The 23,597-nt window shown below is 37.3% G+C and overlaps 1 pseudogene; it reads right to left on the bottom strand.

Annotated features, from left to right (window-relative positions):
• The window catches only part of LOC122142383, a 42,151-nt pseudogene extending 27,017 nt beyond the window's left edge, over positions 1-15,134 (bottom strand).
• Between the last annotated feature and the right edge of the window lie 8,463 nt (positions 15,135-23,597).

Here is a 23,597-nt window from a genome sequence, read left to right as displayed (position 1 = left end):
GAAGTTGCAGAGTGGCTGTATGGTCCTGGAGATATTAAAGGGGCCATATTCATAACACCTCTGTAGCATTTAATTCTTTCCCACCTGAACAGAATTAGGTTTTTATGAAACTCAGAATTTATCTATTTTTGCGATTGTACCTTTTAAGAGTGTATTGTTTAGGATGTGCTGTATTGTACAATGATCTCTGTTATGATTTGGCTGTACCTGCATAGTTCGCACAGGGCAGGCCAAGCTGATGAAACCAAATAGGCACTGAGGGAAGGAACTTTGTGTTGTGAATATTAGATCATCTATCATCTTATTATTTCAAAAGAAAAATGAAAAAGGCTTTTTCCCTGACATGCCTTTAAGAAAACTATACTTACATTTTGACTATATCTTATGCTCAACAAGGCTGCATTTATTTACACCTGAATACATCCATGCTGAATAAACTTATTTATTTAAAAATAAACTTTTGAACAGTAGTGTAGATCAATCCAGGAGATCATTTGTGAAAAAAAAAAAACATTTAGACTGTCAACCTATTCATTACAATTCTGAATCAAAAGACTGATTCATTTATGAATTGGACTTCTCTCATGAGGTGCTCAAGAAGTTTTTTGAAAATCATTGAAACAATGTTTTAAATTTCAGTTCCTTATAAAACAAGGTCTTGGAAAATAGTGCACAAGACGGAGACTACGTTCATGATACACAGAGAGCTTGACAATCCTTATTCATTTTCATTACTTTAAAAAGATCAACCTTTTGTGTTCCACAGAAGAAGAAGAAAAAAATTAGGGATAATTAAAAGGATAGTTCACCAAAATGAACATTCTATTATCATTCACTTAGTTTCATGTAGTTCCAAACCTGTATGACTTTCTTTATTCTGTGGAACATAAAAGAAGACAATGGTGCACAAGGTCACCAAAACTGTTTGGTTACTAACATTTCTTCAAACATATTTTTTGAGTTCTGCAGAAGCAAAAATATCATAAGATTTGGAATGAGGGTGAGTAATCAATGTCCAAATTTAAATTTTAGGTGAACTATTCCTGTAATTATCATAGTTTATCCAAGTTAGAGATTACCTCAGTGTAACCTGAAAAGAAACAGGGCACCTGAGGCCTACACAGTGGTCAAGCTCAAAGGGTCACAGACCCTAGTATGAAAGTAAAGAAGTCATTAATAATTAATGAAACCAGACCCTGGCACCACAGGCCATGACTAAAATGTTGGAGTACAGAGAACAGGCGGTTAATGATTAACACCGTGCTCACTCAAACTCTTCTCAGATGGTGTTTTGTTACACTGTATGGTGAAGGCGCCCTGACAAAAACACTAAAAAGACACCCATGAAAAATCAGACAGGCATAAAAAGGACACTCCATCCTGTGCCAGAAATGTTCTCACACTTTCTACCCCTCTACACTGGCGATGTGAGTAAGACGCATGAGTCAGTGGCATGACTGCGGTTTGCAGCTTCATTTTGAGGGCATGTCTCAAAGGGCTGCTTTGAAGATGCGGAGAACAATACAGGTAGATGATAAATCAGGCCAAACGAGCGCTGGGCCCTGCTCTCATTACAGGGCAGAGCGGGATGGCTCAGAGGCACAGAATCAGTATACAGGTGAAAAAAACAGGGAAAACGAGGGGATTACAGGCCAGTTTATCCCAACCCCTGAAGGCAGAGGAGGACTTCTGCCTATTGAGGGAGCACAAAACAAGAGAGAGTGAGACACATGTAGCATGAATGCGGCCAGTGAAATCATCCAACTGTGTACAAGTCTGCCTTTGATGTGTCTTCAGCAGGGCACGTTTGCTTTGCCGGGTTATATAAGCCCACCGCGATCCATCTTAATGGTCGAGCTGCCACATATCTCAATAGGACTTGTGTAAGAAAGCACCATGGTTTGGAATTGATTTGGGGGGCTCTCTGAAGCCTGACCTATCAGCAGCTGAGCAACAGCCCTAAGAGCATGTTTTAGAGGAAGAGAAAAAAGGTTTGTGGGATTATTTTCATAGCAAATAAACTTCACGTTTCGCCATGTGTTTGAAAAGGAAGACATTCCACTACTTAGCTCATGGTATTGCAAGGATCAAGGGTAGAAATTGAAAAAACCTAGACAGTGTTTTGACAAGCTTCGTTGTTCTGATCCCCAGGCTCCTCGAGATCTTCGTTCTCGTCATTTCTCGCTTCATTTATTAAAATGAATATTCAGGGTTCAACACAAGTTACACTCAATCAACAGCATTTGTGGCATAATGTTTATAGAGTGCTGCAAGGATGACGTATTTTTGTAGGCCAACCCTGAAGTCAGCATTACTTTCCGGTCCCATCAACAAACAGCCCATAGGACTTTTCCATTGGCCTCTGGATTATGGGGAGAAAAATATGATCTGTGACCAACTAAAGTTTCTGATTCTCATATGCTTTGTTTATCAAGACAATCTTCACATATTATCATGACTTTTATGAATTTTGAAGCCTAAATACAACTGACAGAAGTAAAAGTTAGGCTATAAATGCACCAAAAAAGCATCGGTGACAGAATGGAGAAAAAACCTTGGGAGAGAAACCAGGCTCAGTCGAGGGGCCAGTTCTCCTCTCCGGCCAGACACAAAAAGTGAACAAAGGACCAAGTTCTTACTAACACGGTCTAGAACTTCATTAAAAATAAAGTTCATCCACTATTTTCTAACACTGGGATCAGAAGGAAGGCAATGCAAAGACTGTTTTTCCACACCTTGGCACTGAACAGAGTCTTCTTGTGTTGGGAGCCATCTTTATCATTTGGTTTCTGCATAGACCTGTGTTTACCTCTCTTGTTATTCAAACTGCATGCGCGAATTGGTGAGCGGGACTAAACAAGCAGTGATGTAGAAGCAGACGATGATCTTCTTCTGTGGAGGTGGTGTTTAGCCACACTAATACATCATAGTGTAGAACATTTCAAAAGCTGTCGTTTTGGCAGATTGGCTTCAATATAAGCTGTTTTTTAGGCTAACAAGAAAGTTTTGAGTTCTTAAACTTACAGAATGTTTTTATAGCACAATGACCTCTTATATGTCAAAAGATCATGGGAATTTTGGTTTTTCAGTTCATGACCCCTTTAAGCTTGTGTTAACCATTGACTTCATGTCATGCGTTTAACCCCCCCCCCCACCCCCCCCCCAAAAAAACAAAAAAAAAAGAACCCCATTAAAACACTGAATTTAGGACAGTGGAACCAGATGTGCTTGTTTTAGGGTTTTAGGACTCATTCCTAAAATAAACAAAAAATAATTTAAACTTGCCCCAAGCTTCTTTTAAAAACATATAGAGATTACAGTAACACACTTACAGCAAGAGCAAATAGTAAATAACAAAAATAAAATTTTATGAAAGGACTTGTACATGCATGAATTCTTCGATTCAATTTTGAATATTATTCAACCTGTAAAGCTGTTTAAATCAACATTGGGTTAGCAAGTGATTTTATCACATTGTGTTAAAATCTTGTAAAATGCATACTGTTTGCATCTCGTGGCTATACTATTGAAATGGGGAGAATTTTAACATTTAAGCATAGGCCCCAATTCACTTTTTACTGTAAGCTTTAAAGATTCGATTTTTAAAAAAAAAACATTATGCCACAAGTGCTGTCAATTGAGGTAAACCTGTATTGAACACGGAATTTTACTTCATAGTTGAGTATTTTAAGTATAATTTCAAAGAAAGCAGAAAAATATCCCACAAAAACATCCCGCAAGAATGGCAGGGACAGTGCGTAGCTCCTCTTTGACACATTAAGCAGCTCTCATTGGTGCAGCACAATGCTGAAGTGATAGAGTTACTGTGCCCCACCTTTGGTGCTTTTTAGCTTTGTGGCCTTTGGCGTCACCTCCAAAATGCTTGATATGAATGAAAGGAGATCTGTATGACCAAATGTCACCTTCACAGACTTTCTGTTAATCCTCTGGCCCGGTACAGTTGTGACCACTTACAGCGTACGTGACGATTTCTGGAAAGTCATTGCTCCATGCTGCCACCCTTCAGCTGCTTCTTGACGAAAATAATGTGACCTTTGACCTCATAAAGTTTTCACTAATGTTGTATATGTTTATATGCATGTTTGTAAGATTGTGGTGTGCCCCACCTGTGCATTTAAACGGCACGACGCAAAGCAACCCGATTCTTGTGTTTATGTGCCTTTCTTGGATTACTAGGTCATGAAGGTCAGTGGTCTGAGGAGAATTAGAGAAGCTGACAATAATGTGGGATTAGAGGCTGGCAGTCACCACGCAGCCCTGGTGCCTGGCTGCTGGTGTGTTAATACCTGTGGACGTCTGTGAAGAACACTTGAAGAGCCTATTGGCAGCACAATAGATGAAAATTAAATTGATATTGCAATATGGTCTAATGCGATAATCAAATTGTGAAAGCAGATATTTAATTATATAAACATATACACTGCCAATTTCAGATTGTTCCCATTTACATGAATGCAGCTCATGATATGAAGTTTCAGAATTTTAGAAGGAATTAGTTCATTTAGCTTGTCTTGAGCTGCATGTCTGTAAATGAACACAGTGCTGTGTTTCACTCTGATACCAGAGCGTATATTTATTCAAATAGAAACTTGATGGGTTAACATCTAAAAATTAAGAAATTAAGATGTTAATATCAGTATTGTAATTGTACAGTTGTACTGTAAATAAAATATTTTATTGTTTTATTAATATTTACATTTACATTTTAATTTTACAGTATTCTACAATATTTCTTATTTTGTATTTAGATTTTTTATTTATTATTAATAAAAATTGAAATAAAAAAAATCACAAAATAACACATTGTAGAATTTTTTTTTCAAACATCAGTTGGTGAAAATATCTGTGCTTTTTCATATCTCAACACATACGGCAGAAAATCAAAAATCTCCATATAATTTCTGTCAGTATCAGGCAGTTTGGTTTATTGTACTTTATTGTAGTTTATTGTACAATTGTAGTTTTTAGCAGTTTAGTTTAGTTTATTGTACAAGTCACACCTTGGTTTTTAACAGCTGTTGTGTGAGAATTTGCTTGCTGTTATCATATTAATTGAAGATCCTGTAGACTCCTATTCAAGTCTTTTTCTTGTTTTCAGTTTTATTCTCATGGTGCTTTGCCTCACATTCCTCTTTCTGGTGTTATCTTGTCTTGTTACTCAATTTTTACTTCTTTTTACCTGTCAGCTTGCTCTCTCAATGCAGCAGTCAAGTGATCTGTCAGCAGGGGACTTTGTTCCTCACTCAGGTTTCCAACTGGGAAACAATACACGACCCAGTAAAACCGCTTGTATGTTTGCTAAAAAATTAATCGGTTTATTCAACTGCTCATGGTTAAATCCCTGCTCATCTAGTGAACTTGAACTTGTTGCTGCATGTTACAATACAATTCACTTAAAGAGCATCATGATTAATATGCCTGGACCAAAACTAGTTAAATAAAGTATATTTCGGCACAAGTCATTAATCAAACTAAAATCATGATTAAAATACAATTAATCAAAGAGATTTGTTAAAACAACAAGACATAATACTTGAATATTTTTCATCGTTCCTTTGCAGTTAATGAGCCATGAAGCACAGATTGGGCCAACGCTACACAATTTACACTAGCAAAAATAGTGACAAGCTAAACATAAGCGAGAGAGAGCTATCATTCTATTGACAATGACATACATTATGGAAGTACTTATGAACCATGCTCATTCATTCAATTAGACAAACAGACATGAGCAATCGGGAGAAAATAATTATTTACTCATGCAGCATGGATCTATTCAAAGCATTAGCGGAAATGTCCATTCATTATAGCAGACAAGATGAGCACACTCAAACACATCGCTCTCTGCCACAGTCCACAAGCATGCTGGAATAAAAACCTCCACCCTTATGCAAGAAGCATGGATCTGATAAAAGGGTAAAGAGCACGGCTTTAAAACCATGAAGCATTGAGACCCTTTAAAAGATCAAATCCAGCCCTTTATGGAAGAAAAGAGAGGCAGAGCATTGAATGCCTGGTTTGCAGTTGGCCAGAATAATCAATTCCAATCTTGACTGTAAAGGCTTGGCAGGGCCTGCTTTTCTGTGATGATCTTACGCTTTTTCACATGTCAGAGGGAGCAAAACGTGCCTCTCACGGACAGATCAGACACAAGAGTTTTATTTTGGGAGCTGTTAAAAGAGTTTGCAGATTCTCCTGTTCCTAATTTCAGCTAATTTATTTCCACGCATGACATTCTGCAAAAAACTTTGCTCCATAGTAATGCCCTCAAACTCCTAAAAAGCTGAGAATGAACGTGTTAAGCCCATCTTGACACATTTAGTATGCTAATGCTGTTAGAACAATAGAAAGAGGCTATTTGATGATAATCTATTGTTAGAAGAGGCATAGTGTCTTAGAAGGCATTAACGCACAGTTAAATGGCCTCTTATCAGGAGGTTTATCAAGGTCTTTCCTGTAGTTGACACTAAGAGGCAGATATGATGAAATCCTTATGTTGATGTGGGCTTTTGCAAAAACATGCCCTTTTTTTGCCAGAAAAACACAACTAACGTGATAAGAGCATGAACAGGCAGCAAATTCTGACCTTCATAGTCATATTTCTCAGCACTATGATTCAAAGCGAGCAGGTGGCATCCTTTTTATGACACACAATTCCAGTGCCAGTCAGCTATTTATACTAAGTGTGCAAAACCACGCAACAAATGGAAAACAAACAATCGAGCGTGGCGGCAATATGTAAAGCATGACCACATGGTAGAACAATGCATCATTGTGCTATCTTTTGGTAAACCACTAGACGCTGGCATGTATTTTTATTGCCTTTTTTGTGCAGATACCTTCAGGGATTACGGTCACTCTAATGCATTAATAAAACACATCTGTTTATTTTGAAGTCTCAAGGAGGAGAAGGGGGGGCACAGACCCACCTCTGACCACAGGCAGAGGAGACGGATTTGTTAAATAGAATAGTGAGAGATGATAACACTTTGTCCTACTGTTTAGCTACGCAGCCTTTGATTATTACATAAGTAGAATAGTGTCCTTTAAAGGGGTCATATGATGCTTCAAAAAACATTATTTTGTGTATTTGGTGTAATGCAATGTGTTTATGCATTCAAATTAAAAAAAAAAAAACAAATTATCCACCACCTAATGTACATTATTGTTGCTCCTATGCCCCGCATTTCTGAAACGCATTGTTTTTACAAAGCTCATCATTCTGAAAAGTGAGGTGTATGCTGATTGGCCAGCTATCCAGTGCATTGTGATAGGCTGAATACCTCAAGCTTGTGACAGAACTGTTAAGCCCCTTAACATACTGTGATGGCGTCTCTGGGCATGATGAGACAAAACCAATAAAACCCATAACAAACGAGGCATTTGTTGCATCCAGTGGGGACATAATTACTGATTATAATGACTTATACTGTTTTTATGTGTTGCGTATTGTGTCACATAAACATAAAACCTTGTCTGCATTTGTGATCAGAGAAACAACAAACAACTAGCGCTACTCTACACTGCTCAAAACTTGCATTTGAATCATCAGTGGCAAATTCTTTAAATATATAACATGTACTTACAGGCTGTTAGTCAGAAGTGCCAGACTGTCCTTGCAAAGTTGGAACTGCCCCACTTTATAGAACATTCTTTGAGCACAGACCCATTGTCTACTCTGCAGGTTCAGGAAACAGTCCTCCATAAACAAAGCGTCACACAGTGTCACACACGGCGAGCTTGAGAATGGCGGGCTTGTGACAACCACATGTGACGACCCCGGGCTGGACTCCGCTGTGTCCACAGTGAAAGCTGATCCAGTGTTTCACAGTGCAAAGTTGATGTATTTCCTCAGCGACCAGCATCGATCAGCTATAGGCATGATGAAGTGGATATCATCCTTTTTTGTAGGGCCAAATAAAGTAGTTTTGCTTTCACCATGAAACACACAGCGTCTATACGACATGGCAGTGGCGGCAACAATACTACAGCAAGAATAAAAGTTACACCTTCTTTCTTTGCATGAACATTTGTGCGCGTTATGCAAATCTTCCCACATAGTGACGTATACATGTGGGGGCGTGTTTAAACAAGGCATTTTAGGAGGGCATGGACGAGTCTTAACTTTTATAAAGAATATCTTTGGATATGAGACTTTAGTCTTCGCAACTTTACAGATCTTCTTTATGCACACTCCAAAGAGAAAGGAAAAATTTAAATCACATCATATGACCCCTTTAACCATGGTCTCTTATGGCATGCTCAATGCATGCATCAAATTTTCTCTCTACAATAAGAGAACCAAATAATTTTCATGAAATTTAGTTCCATTGACGGATCACAAATTTGTATTCTGCTGTTTGTGCTTTTTATTGACTAGAAAACATGCTGTGCGACCAGCATATTCTGATGATACTGATATTCTGAAAACATACAGAATTATTAATGAAGTCTAGTTCCTTAATGACTCTCTAAACAGAAACAGCTCATAAGAATCATCAGAAAAACCTACAATGGGACCAAAGAAGTCTTATTCTCAAGTGAATGAACCAGATCTTTTCAGTGAATCAAAATACTTTCAGTATGAATCAGTCAGCAATTAAATACTTGACCTGAATCTTTTACTGTTACTACAGTAAATGATGGTTCATATGATAATGAATATGATATATGATAATCATTGGTATTTTGTTAATTTAGTAAATAAATTAATTTAAAAAACACTGGAACGTGGGAAGCAAATAATAGTCTGTGTAAATGCACATTTTGACAAACGGTATTAAACTTACTTCTGATTTATTGAAATCTGAAATGATCATTTGATGACAGAACACTGCAGTAAGCATTGAATTAAATTTTTTTCAACTGTTTCCCTCACTTGTTCTAAAAATGGTAATAAAACCATTAATTAACAGGAATCATTACCTGAATCTGAGAAAGAATCATACAGTTCTCATGTAAAAATCATACTGCTACAAACCCTGCATGACTGACACCTTAAGTCCACTCCATTAGCTGACCAAACACTGGGTGTCATGCCCCACAAAACTCACAAGTCAGGTATCAGGTAAAAGCTTGCTGTCTTTTCACACGATCACACAGGCCGTGTCTACTAAGGGATAAGCTTGAGAATATCTGACTGACGTGCTGAATGAGGTGGAAGGGCAGTCGCAGATAAGCTCTTATTTGCGGTGCATTGTTGAGTTCTCAGCAGGTGATAAAGTAGAATAGTTCCTGGCCAATCCAATCCATTCCATTACTTAAGCACACATTCATTCAAGACTGCATCCCACGGAACCATTGTGTCGGCATTAGCATCAGGGCAGTATAGCGTAATGGCTCTTTTGACCTAGTGGGGGAGGTTGAGTCCTAGCAAACCCTGAAAAGTTTATTTGTGGTCCCCACTGTGTAAGCCAAAACAATTAGTAGAGCTCTTTGAACTGCACCAAACAATTAGTCTGGATCAGTCAACTCTAGCTGTCTAGTGGTGTGCGCTGATTGAATATCCGACCTGACCCGGCTCATTAAATGCTTCAGCGGGTATTTGATTTACACCTGGTCAGGATGTCTTTAACCCTTACATGAAGGTTTCAGAATTGAGCTCTTTGACGAAACCTCATGCTCACAGACCCGGAGAGCTGGAAATTACCGGAGGGAGTAAAAAAATGAGGAAGTGAAGGTATGGTGGATGCCAGAGATGGATCAGCATGCCTCTGGGCCACTGACTCATCAGCCTCACCAAGCAATCTCTCCCTTCACCTGACACTTACACACAATTTTCTGAATTATACCCAGAGAGCACCGACAAGTTTTTCAAACCTGAAGGCTGTGTTAAATATGGGCCAGTCATCACAATAATGAAGAAGAAAGCTGCAGTGCAATAAACCTGGAGTAAACGGTAGAGTACTGGCCAATCGTATGTTTGTTTGCATGTGAAGTTCCTCTCAAATAACAGATTGTGAGCGCAGCTGTTTATCAGTTGTGTGCTGCTTTATGGGAGTATTTAAGACACACAAGCACATCAGAGCAGAAAAACTGTAGCTTCTTGGAAGAGAGTTATTTCAAAAAGACCAGTAATATAATAATATATAGTAATATATTTTATAATATAATAATATAAAATTTATAAATTAATATGTAAATATGATACTCATAAAATGTAGGGAAAAATCATATACAATATATAATAATAGAAATACTAAATATTATAAATGTACATAGTACATTAACATAAGTATAAAAATTAATATAATATATAAATAGTATATATGACAATTAAAAAAGTAATCTGTTTACATATACATTTATACACACACATTTTTTTAATTGTTATATTTTACTTTTATATTATATTTGAGTTATATTTTATAAAATAACTGAAATAATTTTATATAATTAAAAAAAGTATACATTTTTACACATACATTTTATATTTTATTTATATTATTAAATTAATATTAATTGTATTATTCTACAATATTAATATAATATTAAGTAGACTTTTTAGCTTGAGAAAAGTTGGCACAGCAAAAATAAGGACATAAAAGTCAGATACATTCCCATAGGTGCTCTCATCCCCAGATGTAGATGAGAGGAACAGTTCACACCTGGATGCCAGCTGTCCGGTCTCCTCTAGCTAACATTATGGTCCAAAGTCACGCAGGTTTCCCGCCAGGGCAAGGCTGCCAACATGAGCTCACTGCAGGGGATTGACATTTTGAGAAAGCACACAGCTGCACATCTCCACCCTGCCCCCTGGTCAGAGCTGTTTGTCTGTGACGTGTACGTGCCTGTGTTTTTGTGCTTTTGCCAGGAATGATTCAGGGTGACTTAATTCCTCAGTACAAACCTCAACTCACCCACATAAAATACATTTCTTATACATGTGTATATACACATAGAAACGCAACCATGCAGGTAGCTTATCACAGCTTCTCAGACAGGATACAACAAGTACTGTGTCTTTCAGCATGATTTTACACCTCCCAGAGCTGAGACCGTGGCCTATAAATGATCTAGGTTTTGCCGTATTTGCACAAACACATCTTGCATAAGCAGGCAGCAGCATGTACGCTTTTTATACATGCTAAAGTACAGTGCATTAGCGTGTCACCCCTGTCCTTACATGACCAAAACACACTATAATGCAAAAGACTGACTGAGGTACAAAGAGCTAAAAATATCTGATTTACAATGATATTTGCTTATTCACAGTCAGAAAGATGTGGGGAAAAGTGCACAAAGTTAAAATCAATGCACTGCCTATTCGTTTTTCCTTACACTTTAAAGACTTGCCATCTCAAAGCATGTTCATTTAGCCACAGTGGCAGTAATAATTAAAACGGCTGTCGATCAAAACTCCCTCCTCTGGAATTATATTATAGGCGGCAATCATCAAGCTTCAGATTCAATTTTAAGTAATCAGCATTTGCCAGTTGTTCCCCTGATCAATTGTAATCTAATGATAATTTTTGACCTTAAATGTGGTTGTTTGTTATTGCCGGTCTCAAGTGTCCCCCTCCCCTCTGCTCTTTCAAAAAAGGGGGAGCTGGGTTTATTGGGGTGGTTCCAACTCGGATATATCCATTATTCCAAACAATAAAGACTATATTTCTGTCTGTTTTATTAACGAATATTGCTGAGCTTGAGCAGACTGGCCAATCGATAATTTTAAGAGCTTGGGTGAAGTCTGAAAGCTGTGGTGTCTTTTCTCATTGGGTAAGAGTCTATTACGGACTTTGGCGATTTCATCTGATATGATATTCAAATAACTTTGGCTCCACATTAACAAATAAAACAGGAAAGCAAGGCTAAATTCAATCAAAACTGAAGCACAGTGTCAGATGCCCAATGTTTCCACATAAAGGCAGGAGATGTTGGAGTCCGGTTTGTGGAGTAGGTTGTCTAAGAGCAAAAACAAGATATTGGGATCAATTTATCATGCCTTTTTTACAATGTAATTGTTTTATGACACTGCGTCAGTTGCCCCTTTATGGATGATAAGACAGGCTTCTGCATAACATATGCTACTGGTATCATAATTCTCAACGATGGCACCATGATTTGTCGTCTCAGACACACACACCCAAAACAAACAAATGCACACATTCACACACTTATGGATAAAAACCGTACTGAAAACAGGCACACATCCTTTTCAAAAGATGTTCAGACCTTTCAAACATTTCTTCGAAGATGCCTGGGGAAATATCTTCCAACTGACTCGTTGCTTTAAAAGCTATTTAAGCTATTGTACGTCCGCTTAATGAAAACTGATAGAAACGCAGCTGACTTTGAGCAGATGTTTGGATCAAGGATCCACAGAACAAAAATATTTAAAATGTCTTGAGTGCTTCAGTCTGCAGATCTACTCAAATAAATGACTGAGTGCACTTTGTGAGTTTGGCCAGATAAAGTTCAGGGCACTGAAACAACCAACACCAGATTGGAGGGCTGTGTGACTCTGAGAAGAGGCCAGCCACTCTGGTCTGGCCCATATGAACTGCTAAAGCAAACAGTACAAAGACAGTTGACAGTTAGAAGAACACCTGCTCAGTAGTGAATCTGGGCTTCCCCTTATATGGACTCTGATAAGGACAACACTCAAGCAAACAGAAAAGTGTATAGAATAGGCATAATGAGTAAAACTTCATGTGAATCGAACAAGTCTGATCCACATGAACCTCAAGCAAATCTAGGTTTCCTATCAAAGGAAATTATACAGCTATCTGCAAATGGATATACATCTACAAATCAATATAATTACCAAATACACTGATTGTAAATATTAGCCGCCTGATTGTTATGCAATAAAAAGTTGTGAGGTGAACAAAAAAAAAAACAAGCAATGGAAGGTCATGATAAGGATTATCAGAGTTTTTGACTGAAGAGCTCAAGAGTTTATCGATTTATATTTTTTAATACACTGACATTGTAAAGGTTTTACACAAGAAAGAACATTTAAAACTGACCTCATTTCACAGAGCAGAGAGTTCTGACTGAGAATTCGGATTATTATATCTCTTAAATAAGCTGAACTGCACAGTGCCTCTTGTTAATTTTCAAAATAAATGTAATAAATAAATGTTGTTTTTCATTATGTAGGTTACAGAATTTTTTAGGTAGCTTACAGAATCAGCTAACAGAAACTCTTTTCAAATGCAAGCAAAATGAACATTTAAACTGAATTATATTAAATGAAACATAAACTGAATCAAATCTGATTTTAGTTTAATATTTTTAAGTTAATTAAGTGCATAATCTGGAGTGCACTTCTTTATAGAATTTTCAGTGCACACTATTTATACTCAAAAAAAAGGACAATAGTGCATAACGACGAAATTCAGGACACACCTTAAATTTGTACTGATACCCAGCCTAAGTTTGTTCCACAGCTTTGGACAGATTTTCCCATTCACCTACAGTGTGCCACGCTATCCAGCTTTAGTAGTTCTCTGTATACTTTGCCTTTACGTTTCCAAATCATGTGTCTTACTATGCAGATCTGAGCAATGTATGAGCATGTTGTGTGTAATGAACTCTGGGAAGTAATAGCCCTGCATTATCGACGGGTCCTCAGGGAGTCGTCAGCAGTTCAATTTGTGTCATTTATTGATCAGCATGATTTACCGATTGATCCAACGAATGGTGATGGATAACTAAAAAGACGAGGAGGGTCAGTGATTTATGATGGCCATGCAACTGGGCTGACAAGAAGTCAAATTTGTTCTTGGGCAACATTTTGAAAGGGTCAGCAAATATCCTGATAGCTAAAACTGACTGAAGAAAATGCATGATTTGGTTGAAACCTCTTACCTGGTTAAGGTTTTTCTCCTCTGATCCTGGAAAGTGACTGAGCTTCCTCGTGTATCCCTTCTGCATGAAATCCCTGAAGAAGTTATTGATGTCTGTGATGGAGATAAGGCAAACAGCAGAGCTGGCTGTAGGCTCCGGTGAGTCAGGTTTGCTCCGGGCAAAGGCAGCAAACAGCACGTCCTCTCCTTCTTTCAGGCCCATCTCCTGCTGAAAGTCATAGCCGACTTTTGCCACATGTGCAGCCTGGAGAACATTGAAAACCACCTGAGCCGAGCGCTTCTTTCTTCTTCGCTCGGAGTAAATACACTCGAAGGGCATTTCAACGTAGCGCAAGATCTCAGGATCTGAAGAGCACATGCGTACGATCCTCGTGTTGGAAGGCGTTTGAGCTGCCCACCTTCTCGTTGGACGGTGAGGAAACTACACATATGGGCCACTCTGGAAGGAGTAGACGTAGTGCAGCGGGTAGTTTCCACGCAGCCCTGGTGCCCAAGTCCATGTAGGATTGTTCAGAAAAGAACTCAAAGCCGTCTTGAGTCTCTCGCATCTTCCTAACGGAGATAGTGTGGTGGAGACGCGGGATGGTCGAGTCAAGAGTCTCAGAGTTGCGACGAAGAACCTCACGACGCCGCTGCTCATCACGTTTAGGATCTGAGTGCCCTGAAGTTCCCTGCCAGGCAGTCGGGGGCAACCGTGGCTGCTATCTTTGTTCTTCCTTGAATACATGCAACTAAATTTCCGCATCCAGCGGTCCATCCTCTAACAGGTAACGACGGCAGACGCCGTTCCCAACCGAACCACAGCTGAAGAGCTCAAGATCATAGAAAGTCTCCATCAACAGGGCCATATTGGTGTTGTTCTTGTTGAGGGGTTTGTTTTTGCAACCACTGCATGGATCTGGTGCCCTGCAGTCGTGACCCTCATAGACAGGTCCAGTATTATACTCGTGTATCTTCTTGAGGTCTTTCGACAGAGCATACAGCTTGTTGACGGCACCTACATACACAGTTTCATTGAATTCCAACAGCTTCTGGATGGGAGTGTCAGACACAAAGTGAGAGAGGTCATAGGTCACAGAGAGATCGAGTTTGGAGCTTTCTATTGGTTCCTCACATTGACTATTCAAGCCCCACCACAGCATCTGAAGGATGATGAGGATGGAAGTGGCTTCAGAATAGTGAATTCTCATCTTTGTTCTTCTGCAGAGTAAAAAGACAACATTTATTTAGCACATTAAGCATGTAAAGCCTGATTTATGAAATAATGGTCAGAATTTTTATTTTTCAGAAGTTTGAATCTTTAGACAATATTTAAAATATTTTTTAAAAATCTACAAAAAAAGGTTGCATAAGTGCTTTATGTTTTGTATCATATTTCATATATCATGCTTTTATGGCTCACATGGTGAGAATATGGGGCTCATACTTGGGGAGGAAAAAACATAAATTTTATTTAAATGCCCGAACAAAAATGAGCATAAATATGCAATTTGGTGAAGCTGCTGTTATTTATATAAATAAAAAGTAAGATTTCTGAAAGGAATTCTAAGAAATTCTTGTACTGTGAATCAATTAGTTTATAACGTAAATTTTACTAACTAAATAAATGTTTTCTTACTTTTACATTATGAAATGTTTTTACAGCAAAAAGACATGTACCATGACCTGAAACTGGACATTTTCGAATTACGTGTATGCAACAAGTTTTGATTATCATCTTCATCATCAAATTTGCATTGCATATAGAATAAGATATTGTAGCGTTTATGGACTTAAAGCATATTTAAAAGACTTCTGATTCTATACACAGAACCCGTTTTTAGTGCACAAAACACAAAGATACAAATACTTTATGAACCAAGACAAGCTACTCAGAACAAATGGCCCTTGTAAATCACAGCCAACAATGATATCACTAGTTTCCTTGCACTGTAGAAGCCTCAATAATTCACCACTCACTGTGTATGACAAAGCCACGGATAAAAGAAAGAGGGCAACTCTCCCCTGTCCTCGTGCCTCTGACTTAGACAGCACTTTTGTGGCGATGTACCAGAAGAGGCGAATCATCAAAGAGTCAGCCTACACTGAGTGCACTGCGGTGACAAGTCTAACTTTAGACAGCGTTCTCAAGGGAGTGGTTGATAAACTCAATTAAGCCTGGTAGGCTGCGGACGCCGGAGAAGTGATTTATTGTTGGTGTACTTATCCTCTAGGCTACTCCTCTAGGAGGTTCGCTTTTAAGGTTGAGAGGGAGAGAGCGGCAGAGCTAGATAATATGGGATTTACCCTTACTGTTATCTAAGCAATTGAAGTGCACTGAGCAGCACTATAGGTCACTGCAAACAATGAGAGAGACTGAGGAACTGTTGCACTTGCTGCCACTCTCTAGAAGGATTCAGTAATTGTACTTTGCTGTTTACCTACATACAGCATCTCCTCTTTAAAACACCTGATAAACAGACTTTTACATTGCCTTTCATGTTCATTACATGCACTTCTACAGGTAAACACTTAAGTACAGCAACGAAAACACTTGGCACACTAAGGGTCCTCACTCATAGTCCTTAAAAACCTTTCTTGGATATCTCTGGAACATACCTCAGAAAAAAAAAAAAAACTGTTTATTAATTAACACACTGGGATTCGCATAATACATTTCCAGGTTGTTCTTATATAAATAAAATACATTTACCTGTCATTTCACCCCTTTGTGTCTTATGAAATGAGCATGTAAAAATATATTAACATTTGCCTCAAGATGGTGAGTTTTACGCCAAGTTTAAGTCCCTGCAGACCTTTTTTCCATATCTTTCTCAGAAATTAAGCCCACTCACTTACTGTCAAATCTCTAAAATGGATGTATCCCAAGAAAAAAAAACCTTTACAGGTGTTTAAAGATAAACGGGCCCACGTTTCCAAACATTACGTTACTAAGCTGAACAAATACCAAACACAAGCTTTTTTTACCCGAGTTTCATGGAAACCTACATATTTACAATGACTCATAGGCTACTGTCAACAGCTAAACGCACAGCGTCCTCATATTTCCATGAAAACACCTCAACTTACATTCTTAGATAAAAACAAACAAAAAAAACGTATGTTTCTAGTGTATAGAGTATATATAGCCTATATATATATATATATATATATATATATATATTATATATATATATAGATATATATATATATATATATATTTGGTAACAGAATAACCTGAACCTAAGTGTTATCAAACTCTAAACGCTCAGAAATAAAACAAATGCTCACTCACCTGTAAAATAAAGACACCTGTCGGAGACAGAAAGGGGAAAATATCACATCTTTTATCGGTCCCGTTTTCGACGGAGACGCGCGCGCTGTTTCTGGCGGATGCCAGCAGTCTCGAGATGCGGCGAGGAGTTTCTGCGCGCTTCGTGCTAAAAAGTTGCCGTTGCTCTCTCTCTCTCTCTCCGCAACCCGGTATTCACTGAGTGAGAGAATGTGCAGTCGGGTGACTCACGCTCGAAATGGGTCGCATCAGTTTAAAGAGCTTGTTGTTGTACTCTCCGCAAACGCTGCGGGTCGTTACTCCAGTGCGCGCGTGCCTTTGGATGGAACGGGTCTCTCAGGTGAGCGCAGAAAGAGCTGTGGCTGTTACGTCACTGGCGGTGGAGGAACGGAGTTCGAGGATTGGCTGCTGACATTTTACAATTAATTATTATTGGGGAAGTTCCATGAACATAAAATAAAAGTGTTAATATTTGTAAACATTCTAATGTTTTCTTGTTATGTCTATTTCAATTTTCATTTTTTCTCTCTCTCTCCTTTTAATCCTAATGTAGCCCTTGGCTGTATCTATAAATCTTTAAAGCAATAATAAATATAATAAAATAAATAATCATCAAATAAAATGGCCTGACTCTAATTTTGTTTAAAAAAAAAAAAAAAAAAAAAGTTTTAAACAATACTGTAGCATTGTGTTGAAATGTAAGTAAAGGTAAAAACTATTTTGGTTTTAGTTTATTATCCCTTTTTTACTGTTTTTTATTTTATTTTAAGCATAATCACTTATATTTTTTTAAATATAATATAAATACAATTATAAAATAAATCATTATAAAATACTTTATTCAAAATCCAACATAAATATAAATAATAATATATTTTGTGATTGAACATATTATTTTCATAATAAGAAAATATTTTATAAAATTTCTGAAATTATTATTAATGATAACGTAAAGAAGAGAAAGAAGAAAAAATAGAAAATTAATATTCTTATATCACTTCCGTTCTTCATTTAATTAATCCACCAAACACTGCATTTGATGCCAGGATGAATAAACAGGACATCATTTTCTGGTTGCAATTTTGATTTATAGTGTCATTAATCACCCTAATGACCAAACTGGTTAATTGCTAGTACACTTATTGCATTGTGTAGCATTAAATTCATATACATCGACCTTCCATCAGTAACTAATAAGTGAGCTCAAAACATCAATAATTACATGCAACGACACAATACTCCTCATTCAGAGACTTTACGAAGTGTATCTTACCGCTTTAGATTGCCTTTCGATATGTATCATGGCTATTTATAAGCTTTATTGTAGCGTGAAGTTTGTGGTTGGGCAAATATGCTGCTAATTGTCACATTGCTTCTCAAAAAGCAGATGGAAGGAAGTTTACTACTGTGGTCAACTTTACACTGCCTAACGGTAATCACTAAACCCGAAGTGTGAAATTCTGAACCTATGACTTTCTCTTCAGCTATGCAGGATCTTCATCCACCACCTGCCATGGGACGTTACTGCTTTTTTTAAAAAAGGGCCCCGTGAGCGTGACACATTTGACAGATATTCTGTGGTGAGGTCTTTTTTGAGTGGAGGATTGCTTATCATGATATTATGAAAAAAAAAAAAACATTTTTAAAATGATTTGGTCAATGTGTCATTTTTAAACATAGGTTTGTGGTAATGTGATAATGTGTTGTTTATTTGTCGTCCTCTTGTGTTTGCGCCACAAAGTTCATATACAGAACAGCTATTTAAAGTGTCCCAACGCCACCTAGTGGTGACCTAGTCCTGGTTCCGCTGTTCCAGATTTATGAACTCATCAATAAAAGGTGTGATCTGCTGTTTGACACCTGAGTGAGTGGAGGGAGGACACCACAGATAATCTACAAAACTGAGCCGTATAGATTTACTACCCACTCTAACTTAGTCTCATCTTTTATTTATGACCTTAAGGTCAATAAAATCCAGGTTAGTGCTGACCTGGTCATTCTCCTACTGTTAAACCTCATTGACGACTGATCATTTAAACCTGCCACGGTTCATTTGGAAAGGGGCTCTTAGCTGTTGTGCACATTAGCAGCTGTAATTTAACTATTCTCTTGACATCAGTATATGTTGTGATGAATGACTGCTGACATGAAGGGATTTATGATTTTATTGCATTTTATGATTTTTAATGCCTTAAAGAAATACACAGATGACTTTTCAGTCACACTATAGATCTGAATCAAATGTAAAGAAAATAAAAAATAAAAATAAGACACGGTTTCTCTTTGCGAAAAGCACCTGGATTTATATATTCCTCCACCTTGGGCCGTCTCAAAACTATAATATATTGCGAATTGGATTTGACAGTGTTATTGCAGGAAAGTTTTAAAAGGGTAAAATACAGAGCTGCATTTTAAAACTTTACTTTTAGAGATACATTCAAACCAGTTTTAACAGCACTTAAGCTGATTAGTTCACCCAGCTGGCATTGTTTTCCTCTGGGTCATATGACCGCTCACAACTCCATTTCAGATTCATTTCATAATCATAATAATATTGATTTAAAACCTCATCCGTGATAGACAACATAACAGGTTTTGTGATGTATTCAAATCAAATAATCTAATTTTTTTTATTTTGTTTTAATGCAATGAAGTTTTGGGTCCCTTGTGAAAAAGCACACTTATATATTGTGTGTGTTGTTTTTATTTTTTTCCTTCATTCACTCAGCATAGTTTTGGTTATTTATCCCAGGAGGCACACGTCCTGCTTTCTTTATATTTTTACAAACAGCATTAGTCACTAAAATCACTCCTTTGTTCATTTAGTAGGTCATTGTCCTGAAAACCTTTGCAAAACAAACCAATTTTTACCCCCAGGTTCAACAAACAAAGTTATCTAAAAAAGACAACACAGACAAAATACATTTATTTCCTTTAAAACAATTGAAATTTGGACAAAAATTTAGGGCATTTCCCTGATTAAAGTTTTCCATGCAGCTGAATATATAGTGCACAGGAGGTACACAGTTTTTTTTTTAGTGTTTGTTTCTACAGTGACGATGATTCAACTGTGCTGCCCGTGGAAATGAACACCTGGTGGTGGATGGCTGCTCAGCACAGTTCCGTTCTGTGTCATTTCTGTTCAAACAGCTGGGATTTTAATGAACTTGACTGGGTTTGTGCTTTCTGAGTTGAGATATCCAAAAAGGTGAGGGTCTGTGACTCAGTGCAATGTTTCGTGTTTATTAACGTTACAGTATTTGTAACGTTACACACCCTGCTGAAAAAACCAACATATGCTGGTTAGGTTTGTTTTGATGCTGGGATACTGGTTTATGCTGGTCCTTTGCCAGCACATGACCAGCATAAACCAGCAAAGGACAAGAATAAACCAGCAAAAGGACCAGCATAAACCAGCAAAGGACCAGCATAAACCAACAAAGGACCAGCATAAACCAGCAAAGGACCAGCATAAACCAGCAAAGGACCAGCATTAACCAGCAAAAGGACCAGAATAAACCAGCAAAAGACCAGCATAAACCAGCAAAGGACCAGCATAAACAAGCAAAAGGACCAACATAAACCAGCAAAGGACCTGCATAAACCAGCAAAGGACCAGCATAAACCAGCAAAGGACCAGCATAAACCAGCAAAGGACCAGCATTAATCAGCAAAAGGACCAGAATAAACCAGCAAAAGACCAGCATAAACCAGCAAAGGACCAGCATAAACCAGCAAAGGACCAGCATAAACCATCAAAGGACCAGCATAAACCAGCAAAGGACCAGCATTAACCAGCAAAAGGACCAGAACAAACCAGCAAAGGACCAGCATAAACCAGGAAAGGACCAGCATAAACCAGCAAAGGACCAGCATAAACCAGCAAAGGACCTGCATAAACAAGCAAAAGGACCAACATAAAACCAGCAAAGGACCAGCATAAACAAGCAAAAGGACCAGCATTAACCAGCAAAAGGACCAGAATAAACCAGCAAAAGGACCAGCATAAACCAGCAAAGGACCAGCATAAACCAGCAAAGGACCAGCATTAACCAGCAAAAGGACCAGAATAAACCAGCAAAAGACCTGCATAAACCAGCAAAGGACCAGAATAAATCAGCAAAAGACCAGCATAAACCAGCATCCCAGCGTCAAAACATTCCTAATCAGCATATGCTGTTTTTTTTTTTTTTTTTGCACTATAAATAAAATTCAAAGGATTTCTTTGCGATTAAAGACCTTTACAAGTCTTTTTTCAGACTATTTTAATGTTCGAAATGATTCACAAATCAGATTTTACGAGTCTTGAATCGAACTCGTGCTCTATGAACAATTAACACTTCCGGTCATGTCCAAGAGTCGATTCAAAGAGAAGCTGCATATGATGTTCTCTAAAAACCCAAACAAATTCTAAAATAACTAAAAAAAAAGAAATTCTTTCACCCCTAAACTTCTGGAGTTCTTAATTTTTATTAAATTTTAATTATTAGGCTTCATTTTTTTTTAAATCTATGGACACTTTTAATAATAATAATAAAAACAAATCTAATTCAAGGATGGTATCACTTCTGACGGTCCACCAGGTAATTCTGCAGGGGGTGCTAATGTTCCTTTAAAGCATTATACAGATTTAAATATAGGCATTTTTCCTATCAAATGTAGGCTATCCTGCAAGGCTTTCCCATTATTTATGTAAAAATGAAAGGAAATATTTTCAGATGTTTTTGAACGTCCTTCATTGTGCTTATGATAGCCTATATATATGAAGACATAGGCCAGAATTATCAACTAAAACGAAATCCATAAAAAAAAACTTGCAATAAAAAGAAATATACAAAAACTTATTTTATTTCACCTAGTTGCCAAGGAAGTATTTAGTCATCTGCATTTACTTTAACTTGATATATATGTATTATATATTATTATATGTATATATATATATGTATATGTATATATATATATGTATATATATGTATATATATATATATATATATATATACGTATATATATATAATATATATATATATATATCTATATGTATATATATATATATATATATATATATATATATATGCTTATATGTGTGTGTGTGTGGGTATATATACACATATATATGACTTAATATCGATTACACAATAACTAAAATCGAAACTAAAATGAAAAAAACTGAAAATCTAAAAATAAAAAAATGATAAAACTATATATAGTATCTCAATGAAACTAAAACATAACATTGATATAGGCTAATTTAATAAAAGAATAAAAAAATTCATTTCATTAGAGGATCGATGAGCCACTGAAAGGTATAGCAAAAGAAAAAGAAATGTTGTGATGTTCAATACACAGCCACATACTCACTATTGGAGAATGAATAGCATTGTGATTCATTTCTCTCCACTTTATTTCGGTAACCATGAGCTTATTTCTGGCTGCTCTTTAAATACTGCATTATTAATTGCTGTGGGTTCAAGGACTGTGCCTTTTTTGAACACAAATAAAGTAAGTCTTAAAATGACCACACAGAGGTTAAAGCAGCCCAAAAGAGCTTTAAAACAAAGCCCTAAAAGCCATTTAATCAAATACTTTTTATTACCAGAAAGCACTGTTGTGAGTCTCTATCACAAATAAAGATGTTGAACCAAACCAGACAGAGAAAGTCAGCTTGTTTTTGTTTTTTTGGTGATATGAAATTTTCTTAATGTGCACAGCATTATGTGAATTTACAGTAAAAGCAAGGAAAAAAAGAATTTTCATATAAAAATATGAAGAAAAAAAAAAACGATCTCATCTACAGAGGCAGACTCTTTGAAGCAAACGCGTCACAATAGATACTAAGACAGCAGGCAGACGAACAGGTGACCGAATCAAAGCAAGTAGACAAAAGGTGAGAGAAGTGAGCTTAATATCAGTACAAAATACTATAAACCCCACATAAGCAGCAGCCTCTGATGCTGGAAATGTTAGTTTGCTGCCCGTCCCTGCCAGTGTGTGTTTGTGTGTGTGTGTGTGTCTGACAGTGAATAAACAGAAAAGCAGACAGTTTTGTTTACGGGACAAAACTCCAAACCAAATGATTTCACTTCGTCCTGCAGAAACAACATGTAAAAAAAATGCAAAAAACAAGTTCTCATCTTCAAAGACTGCAAATAAAGTTTAAGTATATGTTAAGGCTTTGATAACATGCTTAAAAAGTTCAATCTTCACAACCTGCTAGAAGACCTCGCTAGGTTGTTATCCTATAGTTGCTAGCTTCATGTGACGTCTCTCTGGAAGTTGTAAAGACATTTTCTGCCACTCAAAAAGCTGTTGCCATGATGGCCGCTTCGAAGCGTTACATGTCAGGGCCAGGAACAGTCTCTTTGTTAGTATATGCTGAGCTGGCAAAGGGTTCAGTGAGGGCACCTCTTGCCCCGTGTTTGGGCCGTCCACACATATTCAGTGGCAACATGCAGTGTGATGGGCAGTCTTGACATCAGCAGGGCCACGCCTAC

The sequence above is a fragment of the Cyprinus carpio genome, chromosome B25 (assembly GCF_018340385.1).
Source record: "Cyprinus carpio isolate SPL01 chromosome B25, ASM1834038v1, whole genome shotgun sequence".
In the NCBI taxonomy this organism is placed as follows: Eukaryota; Metazoa; Chordata; class Actinopteri; order Cypriniformes; family Cyprinidae; genus Cyprinus; species Cyprinus carpio.
This window is presented reverse-complemented; position numbering and strand designations above follow the sequence as displayed.